The sequence below is a fragment of the Perca flavescens genome, chromosome 5, assembly GCF_004354835.1.
Source record: "Perca flavescens isolate YP-PL-M2 chromosome 5, PFLA_1.0, whole genome shotgun sequence".
Classification (NCBI taxonomy): domain Eukaryota; kingdom Metazoa; phylum Chordata; class Actinopteri; order Perciformes; family Percidae; genus Perca; species Perca flavescens.
This window is the reverse complement of record NC_041335.1, coordinates 7,490,432-7,499,808: the sequence shown is the minus strand read 5'-3', so window position 1 is coordinate 7,499,808 and position 9,377 is coordinate 7,490,432. Positions and strand designations below refer to the sequence as shown.

The following is a 9,377-nucleotide window of genomic DNA, read 5'->3' as shown; positions in this document are numbered from 1 at the left end:
ATAAACTGTCGTTGCTTTAGCCTATTATTTCAGTTGCAACCCTGGCAGTGGGAAACGATCGTGAGAGCAAATAAAAAATATAAAAACATAATTCAAAATGATGTGCGCATTGGCAACACACGGCTCAAGAAGCCGATATGTAATTCCCCTCCATTAAAATATATATATTTCATAAAAATACTCATCAGGGAATTAACGGGGTTGTCGGTCTCTAAATGTTTTATGTTTTATATTTAATGTCTCTCCCCTCTCTCGCCCTCTCTCTCTCTCTGTGCACCGAGCTCCACCTGAGCTTCTTTAAGAATGGTGACGCCGTTATCAATCGAGTATTGATTGGTCAGTAGGCGGTGCTTTTACACCGGTTGATCTCTGATCTCCAACTTAACCTGCACCCGACCAGGTTAGGCGTACAGCATGAGTTACCATGGCGATTGAACCCGATAACAAGTGATCCACCTTCGTGATACAGAAAATCCTGGGTTGAACCTGAAGTTAGCTCGCTAACACCAAATCCTGCTTCGTAGTACAGGCCCCTGAACTGCCCTGGAGTTTATGGAACAGCTAAATGTTTGCCAAACAACAAAGCAAAGTCGATATCTCTCGCTTGTCTCTTTTCTTTCTCTCTTTCTCCGTAAAATGAAGCTGCCTTCTGGTACAGTAAGAAACGTTGTGTTCTCTAAATGATCTGACGAAAAACTGTTACTGTGAAATATAAAGTCTACTTGTGCGGTTTAGGGGGTTAAAGAACACAACAGGACGTCGCACCACCCTGCGGCGATTTTTTTTTATCCGAACGCAGCTTCACGCTGAAGTACGGAGCTCATTTAAGATGATGCTCTGACATCCCGTTTCCATGAAGGCAGCGTGGAGCTGCGGCAAAAAAAAACTGTACAAGAAACAGCATAATTTGGTCTGTTTCCATGTAGTTACATAGTCACTGATATGATCATAACCACTACAGTGCTCAATTACCTATTTTTGCGGGGGGAATAAACTTCAAAATTTCGCCGCGAAAGCATGAATTGTCCTCTGGAGGACATCCACCAGACCAGCGGGCGCCTGTGGATTGTTGTCGGTGCGGCAGGCGAGGGAGGCGGGGTGAAAGTAGAAGCTGGATGCCGGTCAGGGCTGCTAGCCTGGCTAAGGAAACTACCACACAATTCGCCACTGCAGAGACTCATATTCACCAACGACAGCACACAAAATGGATATATATGCTACAAATACACATGGAACTGCTGCGTGATGATTATTACCGGAGCCTGGCTGAACACACTCACCAAAGTCCTTTTAAGCAAGTCATGCCACTCGGCCGCCATCTTGGCAACGCCTCCGGGCAGCTATTTCGGACTAACAAGACCAGGCTCCTATCTAAATGAATGGGCAGAGAGTCAAAACTGCACTTTTACTGGTCATCGGGACATAAAAACTACATGTATAGAAACAGCAGTAGAATATGATAAAAATCGCTGAAAAAGTTTGATGACTTTGCCTCAAAATAATGTTTAAAACGCTTTTTTCCCCACAGGTTATACTGTTACTACGCATGCGCAAGGGTTCACGACACCAACTTCATTTACGTCTCTATCCAGAATGCCGGTGTTGTGCTTTAACTACCTTGGTAGTCCGGTGCCTTGGCGTTGTTATCATCCTCTTCCATCTGATCTTGCATACACCCGCCTTCACCCTGGCAGTTGAAATCAGCTCCGTGTCGCCCCCAGCGGACGTCGTACTACACCGTTGAAGAGCTCGAAGCGATTTACAAAAATGGCAGAACAACTAGAAGGACTGATAAGTGTCTGAATGTCCGATTCTCTCTGACCTCTCTTATACAGCTATAAATAGAAAGGCTGCTGCGTGGAGTAAAGTTGCCCAGGTCGTTGACATGTCACGTCGGTTAAATGTGATATAGCGGTATAATGTCAATAGTTAGACGTCTGTTGCCAGCTAACCAATTAGCATTAGCAGGTTTGTTTATCAGTACCATAGCAACGCTACCTTCCGTCGGATAGGAACCGTCCGTAGCTTTTCGCAAGAGTTTTTTTTTCGCACTGCACTCGTTTGGACCCGGTTTGGACCCATTTGCATGCGCTCTGCGAATCTCCATAGGAAATGAATGACTTCCGGCCGTATCGGAGCTGATTTCAACTGCCAGTGCGAAGGCGGCGTGACACGCCACAGCTCGCTGTGGCCAAATCGTCTCCGCTGTCGCAAAACCTCAACTGTGCGCATGCGTCAGTGGAACCAGACGATAGGCTTAAATGTTTCCCGGCTTGACTGTTAAAAAGCAGATGATTGGCTTTCCAGCGGGAGGGGCGGGACATGTGCATACAACCGCCATCTTTGCCGTTACGGGTTTTCCTTATATAGTTGTATTGAGGATTGAGGAAGTGGCATGTCTCTTCTAAATAGTCTCTGCACTCACTCATCCCAGACGGCAGATAGCAGCTAAGAGGGTAGGTGAATTTAAACAATAGCTAAGTTGCTAAATGCCTCTTGTTGTCATGTAAGGGCCCTGTTCATGTTGCACAGACATTTTAATTGCATTTTGTGTCTGTTAAGAGGCACAAAGGCACTCTTTATCTTATGCCCCCATAACTGCCGTTTTAGCTGAGTGGGAGCTCTCGGCATTAGCTGCAGCAGCTCCGTGTTGCTAGCACCGATTCAGCTCGTCTTTTTTGCTATCGGCAGTACTCATATACGTATAGCAATCAAGATTAACGGAAAACTTGCCCGGAGTTCTCCTTTAAGAGGTTTCATCTTATGTGGTTGATCATGATAAAGATTATTCAGCACTGATCAAAATGAGCCATTATAAAATGCATTGCAATGCAGAAATAAAAGAAGGAACTAAATACAATTGCCAGAAACATACACACACATAATATATATATATATATATATATATATATATATATATATATATATATATATATATATATATATATATATATATATATATATATATATATATAATATATATATATATATATATATATTCAATGGGTTTATATTTTTAGGCCAAAAGTTTGACCTTCTCATTCAATGGGTTTCCTTCTATTTACATTGTAGATTCTCACTGAAGGCATCAAAACTATGAATGAACACATATGGAATTATGTACTTCACAAAAAAGTGTGAAATAACTGAAAACATGTCTTATATTTTAGATTCTTCAAAGTAGCCACCCTTTGCTTTTTTATTAATAAGGGGAAAACATTCCACTAATTAACCCTAACAAGGCACACCTGTGAAGTGAAAACCATTTCAGGTGACTACCTCATGAAGCTCATTGGGAGAACACCAAGGGTTTGCAGAGTTATCAAAAAAAGCAAAGGGTGGCTACTTTGAGGAATCTAAAATATAAGACATGTTTTCAGTTATTTCACACTTTTTTGTTAAGTACATAATTCCATATGTGTTCATTCATAGTTTTGATGCATTCAGTGAGAATCTACAAAGTAAATAGTCATGAAAATAAAGAAACACATTGAATGAGAAGGTGTGTCCAAACTTTTGGCCTGTACTGTATATATACACACACACACACACACACACACACACACAACACACACACACACACATTTATATGTAATATTTTTTGTTCAAGAATCCCACAGGTTAGAATATCAGATTATCATGACCACTGTAAAGTCATTTGATGGCATTAAAACTAACCAGAATAATCAATTAACTCATACAAAGTTTGTTTTTCTATCGGTTAGGTTTATGAGAATAACATTAAAACATAAACCACATCTTATGGGTGTGTTAAGATCATTAATACTGTGAAATTTGAGTAACCATTTTGTGGCTGCATATCACATAACTGCAAAAAACTAATTACTCAAACAGAGTCAAAGTTCAGTTTCAATAAATGTACTGGTTTATTTGACAATTGCAGTAACAACATCATCAGTAAAACTGTCAAAACACTATGTAATTACTACTCAGATAGGCACAACCTGTTGGCAATTATAATGGGGTTCCCACACAATAGAGCAAGTGTGTGGAGATTTCTTGTCAGACAATTAGGTAGGTTTAAAAGCCACCTAAAAGAACCTGGTTCTGATCTCAAACAATGGAGGAAAAAGTCTGCATCACCGTGAGGGATAGCAAAGGTGCTGTGATGCTCAGAATGAGCAGAGAAACCGCTGAAAGACTGGTGAGTAAAAAAGAAAAGTCAGTTACCTTAATACCATTATACATGTGGGTGGCAATTATTGAAATGATTGAGATCTGTTTTTTCCAGACAGCAGATATGCCAATGCCATACTGGAGCAGGTTAGAGCTGCAGAAAACAATCAAGGTACATTCTCTTTTTACTATGCCAAACATGAATATTAAAATGCATGTAGACCATTCTTTTCAATGTTCTGGCTCTCTTTCTCTGCAGTAAACTCGCAAATAGCAAGGGTTGTGACCCAACCTCCTGTCTTCCCCCACTCCTCAAGGCCTCAGGGCCCCCTCTTCTACTCCTACTCCCCAGCCTATAGTTACCCACACTCCGGTCCATACACAACCAACAACCGTCACACCGAGCCCTACTCCTGAAACCAACCCACCACAGCAGTCATCATCTTCAGGCAGCTTCCATCAATTTTCATCCGGACAGCCAGAATCCCAGACAGGTACAGTGAATTAGTTTGTAATCTAAGGATTAGAATATGATGTTAATGGCTTTTAACAACACTGCAATGTTTTTACAGAATTCACACACAGAACAACATTGCTGCTACTGGAGCTGACCAGACAATACCACAACATCTACAACAACAAAACAGCCTTTTACAAAAAACTGGAACATGCCTTCACAGAAAGAGGACACACATTCACACTGGACAAGATAAGAAGGAAACTTGGTAACATTCTTACCACTTATAAAAGGGCTAAGGACAGATCTCGAGCAACAGGAGAGGGCAAAATCAGCTAGGAATATTACCTGGTAAGTGCCTGCTCTGTATGTAAATCTCAAATGTTATAGGGGGACTTTCTGAAAGGTTATCAGTCTTCTATAATTCTTTCTCAGTATTTTCCACCCACAGCTATAGGGCTTCATCAGCACACTCTGGAAGGGGGGAAATTATCACAGCAAGGAATGTTAAAATACCTATTTGTGCCTGTCTTGATTTTAACTGAAATTCTGTGTCCTTTTTTACAGCAAATGGATGAAATATTTTGTGGCTCTGGGGTGGGGAGTGCACCATGTGGCACCATTATTTCCACACCACTCTGCCCCAGTCAAAATCCATCTCCACTCCTCCCCAGTCAAACTCCCTCAGAAGTTTCATTCATTCATCCGACACCGAAGATCACCAGCCTGGTCCCTCAACTGCCATCCTCACTATAAAACGTACCGCACAGAAAAAGAGCACAACATCATTTCATGATACATACCGGTCCCATGCTGAGAGAAGGACTGCTGCGTTGGAGTCACTGGTGAGGCCAGAAGTTACAAGACTCCTAAAAGAAAAAAGGTCACATGAAAAGAAGATGGTGACCTGCATGGGTCAAATCTTGACCCAACTTGAAGAAATAGGAAAGCAGCAACAAGAAATAATTTCGTTGTTGAAAGAAAATTACTAAAAATATGTTAAATGATATTATGTGGCTGTCTTATTGATACATAAAGAAACTTAAACACCAGAAAATGAGCAGTGGTTAGATGGTTCACATTTCCAGTGGTGAAATACTCTCACGATCCCCTGCTGATTTAGCCTGGGTTCTTACCACCCAGTTACCATGAGCTGCCACTCGGAGGCACAGCATAAGTCTTGATAATGTAGAGGCACTTCAAAATCAAAATGCCTTAAGGTTAAAACTGTAAGGTAACAGTCTCAAAAGTTAAAGTAATTAAATTGGTTATAATGACACACACATTTGCACATTTGCTGCAAACCTCCTTAGAGCCTTATAAAACACTGTATTACTACTTTGAACTTGGCATTTGACCCGAGGTGCCTTACATCACCCTGTGGCATACCAGCTCACAAAAACGTGTAAATGAAAACAGGAAAAAAAGGGGGTATGACTATAAACTAAAGTGTATCTTATCCTTAAAGGTGGGAACAGATCATGTCTCTGTAATGACAGGCATCATGATTGTTGGGCTGTGGTGGGTGTGGATCCTCAGTGTCCTGTTGAAGAAGACCCTGCTCATCTTCATCAACCCGGTCACCAGAATCCAAACAAATTTGTAGAATGCAACATGTTGTGACTGCTGCACTGATGTTTGCCACTTCCTTCATGTGCAGACACTTGAGCCTCCTGAACTTTGACTTTAGGATGCCAAATGCATGCTCAATGGCCACACGAGCTGCATTGAGCTTTCTGTTAAAGCGCCTTTGCCTAACAGTAAGGTGCCCATTATCCCTGTAGGGCTTCATCAAATGTAGCGACAAAGGGTAGGCTGAATCAGCAATGATGTGCATTCCCTCTGGTACCAGAGCCTGAGGATTCAATTCCAGTTGCTATGCTACATCAGTGTATCGAAATGCTCTTGCATCATGCCAACTTCCAGGGTGTCCTACATTGACATGACAAAAGCGGCGCTGGCTGTCACAGAATCCGGTGAGAATGATGGAGTAAAACTGTTTCCTGTTATAATAGGCTATGGGGTTGTTGCAAAATGGTTTAACAATGGGAATGTGACATCCATCAAGAGCAAAGACTGTATTTGGAAAGCCGGCTGTTTGAAAATGTAATTGAGATGGGTTGACATGGTGGATGGTGGATTTTGAAATGTTAAATCAGTCTGCAACACCCCTATATGACTCCTGGTTGGCTAGAGTCCACAGGCAGGCAAGAACAGCGTGGGTTACTGGCAACTTGGTATGCTGTCTGTTTGTGTAGAATGGTCCCAACGTCATCATAACATCCTACAGCAAAGAAGAAATAATGATCAAATTGAAGTAGGCTACACATATCAGTGATAATAGCCTACTAAAATGCTTTAGATAATCTACCTCTACTTACCTCTACTTGTCCTCTCGACAGTCTGAAATGACTTTTAAAGTCAGTCACATTGTACAAAGGTACGACTTCCTCAACAAAATGTGGTATTTTTGGAACCAACCTAGGAGATAATGAAGCTGATTTTATACAGAATTATTAAGAACTCATTGTGCTTTCTGGAGCAGTTATTGAATTAATATTGTTGCTGACAAATGATAATCTTCTATTTAATGCTTTATATGAAATAATAATCGAACCCTGTCTTAAACAGCGTAACAATTAAAATTATTGTATATTATATATAGCCTAATATATCCCTTTATTATTCCAACGTTTTTAAGCGTTTTAATTTGCCAAGAATGTAGGAAATTTTCTAAACTCATTATTAGGCTACATGATCATTTAGGAGCATCATCAAAACTGATAAGTGCTTTTACTGAACGCTATCAGAAAAATGAAACCACTAACGTTAGGTTAAATGAACTGTGGCCATGTGTGCATTGTTCTTTGAAATATTTATGGCGCTTTTCCATTACATGGTACCTACTTGCCTCGACTCTACACGCTTTTTTTGGTTTTCCATTACGAGAAAAAGTACCTGGTACCTGCTAACATGTACTTTTTTTAGTACCTCCTCAGTCGAGGTTCCAAGCGAGCTGAGGCGAGCCGAGAAGGTGACGTGAAACCCTGCAGGCTACAGATTGGTCGGAAAGAATCGTCACTGATCACTGCATTGCTAGCGACAATAGTTTAGCCAGCGGTGTTTTTTTGCTGCTGGAGGCTCCACGCAGTGCTTTTTCCGTAGCATACAAGTGGCCTGATGTTTATACTTGTGCGCTGGTGTGTGTGTCGAGTTGCCGTGTGTGTAGCTGGTGAGCGAGGGAGAAGTGAGAGAGTGCCATTAGCTCCGCAGCGAGTAGTGACTCTAGAGTAATATAGTGAGAGAAACAAAGTGTCTCCCCTGTTCTTTCTGACCACGCTGGGAAATCTGGAGCAGTAAAAGTTAACTATCTTGTTGATTTCATGTTGTTTACGGAGAAGGAGAACCAGGAAATGAGTTGGGGGAAATCATGGATGTATTAAGAGAACTGGATACAGTGTTCGGCGGGAAGCCCCGTACGTTCCAATGAGAGTGCTCAAAAGCGCATTAAGACAACATGAAGCTCGGCTTTTCCGCATTCTTGGCCCATGACGTCACGGTGGACACGCGCACTAGCAACAATTTGTTTGTGTTGTCGTAGCAACCGGTAGCAACATGCTCGTTCATGAGCTTATCTCCCGTGTCTCTTACAAGTGGCAAACTCATGAACTCGCCGTTTTCATTGTCTAAAATATTCACTAACGTTAAACATTGTGTTTTCGTTGTTCCCGATCGTTTACATGCTTAGCTAAATAAACCATAGATGTATTTAGCTAGCTAGACAACCAAGGAGATTTAATCATTATGTCGTGCTACTAGCTAGCTAGCTACTAGCTAGCGCTAGCAGTTAGCCTGCAGCTTGTCCCGTGGGTCTGCTCGGGTCCATTATGCGCATTCATCATTTCAAATTTAATAATTCTGGATTCGCTTCTAGTGAATGTTAAAAATGTTAAAAAAGTAACGTTTTAAACAAGGACTCTTTCAGTGTTCTTTGAGTGCCCAGGGCCCTCATGTGAGGAGGACCCAAAAATATGCTAGAATTCATAGCTTTGGCTGCAGGGAGGGGCTCATAGAAAATGCCTTTCTACAGGGCCCAGAATTTGGAGCTACGGCCCTGCACATACCTTGAATGGTAAAATAAGCCTTAACATATTTTTAGACAGGATTATTCATGTTTTTTTCTGCTGTTAATTTTCAACTTTTTCATCTAATCTAATAATGCCTCTGAACCAGATGGAGAAAACACATCTATTTTTCTTAAGAGCCTAGTCCTCCATGAAATGCATATGTAAATATAATGTGAATGGAATGTTTTAAGGGTTTTTGCCCGTATAATATATGTCGCCTTTCTCACCTGGTTCTTCCAGGTCCCTCTCTTTGTCCACTCTCTCTCCATCCTTCTCTCTCTCTCCATCCTCCTCTCTCCCTCTATCTCCTTCCCTCCATCATATCACTGACAATCACATACAAAACATTTTGTAATCAACTAGAAAATAATCTTCAAATAAAAGAGAAAACAAAACACAGAAGTCCTATTATATACTATACTATATATGTCTTATAGGCTACCTAGCCATTTTCTCACCTTGTTCATCTTGCTCTCTCTGCCCTTCTCCCTCTCTATTCTCCTCGCTCCTTTGTGCTGTCAACCAGAAGGCAAATGTAATCAACTAATCAACAGAGAATGCATTGTGTAGGATACCAAAGGTTATACATTCACCTATTTATAACATATGTGAATATGGGGTTTCTGTTCAGTGCAGTGGGATAATGTTAAAGGCTT

General features: G+C 41.2%; 1 long non-coding RNA gene across 1 annotated transcript; it reads right to left on the bottom strand.

Moving 5' to 3' along the window:
* Positions 1-4,478: 4,478 nt before the first annotated feature.
* Positions 4,479-8,979, bottom strand: LOC114556108 (uncharacterized). Its single transcript, XR_003692631.1, has 4 exons — positions 8,949-8,979; positions 6,976-7,075; positions 5,398-6,878; positions 4,479-4,653 (listed from the first exon to the last, which is right to left on the bottom strand). It is a non-coding gene; the product is annotated as an uncharacterized LOC114556108 (long non-coding RNA).
* Positions 8,980-9,377: the final 398 nt, after the last annotated feature.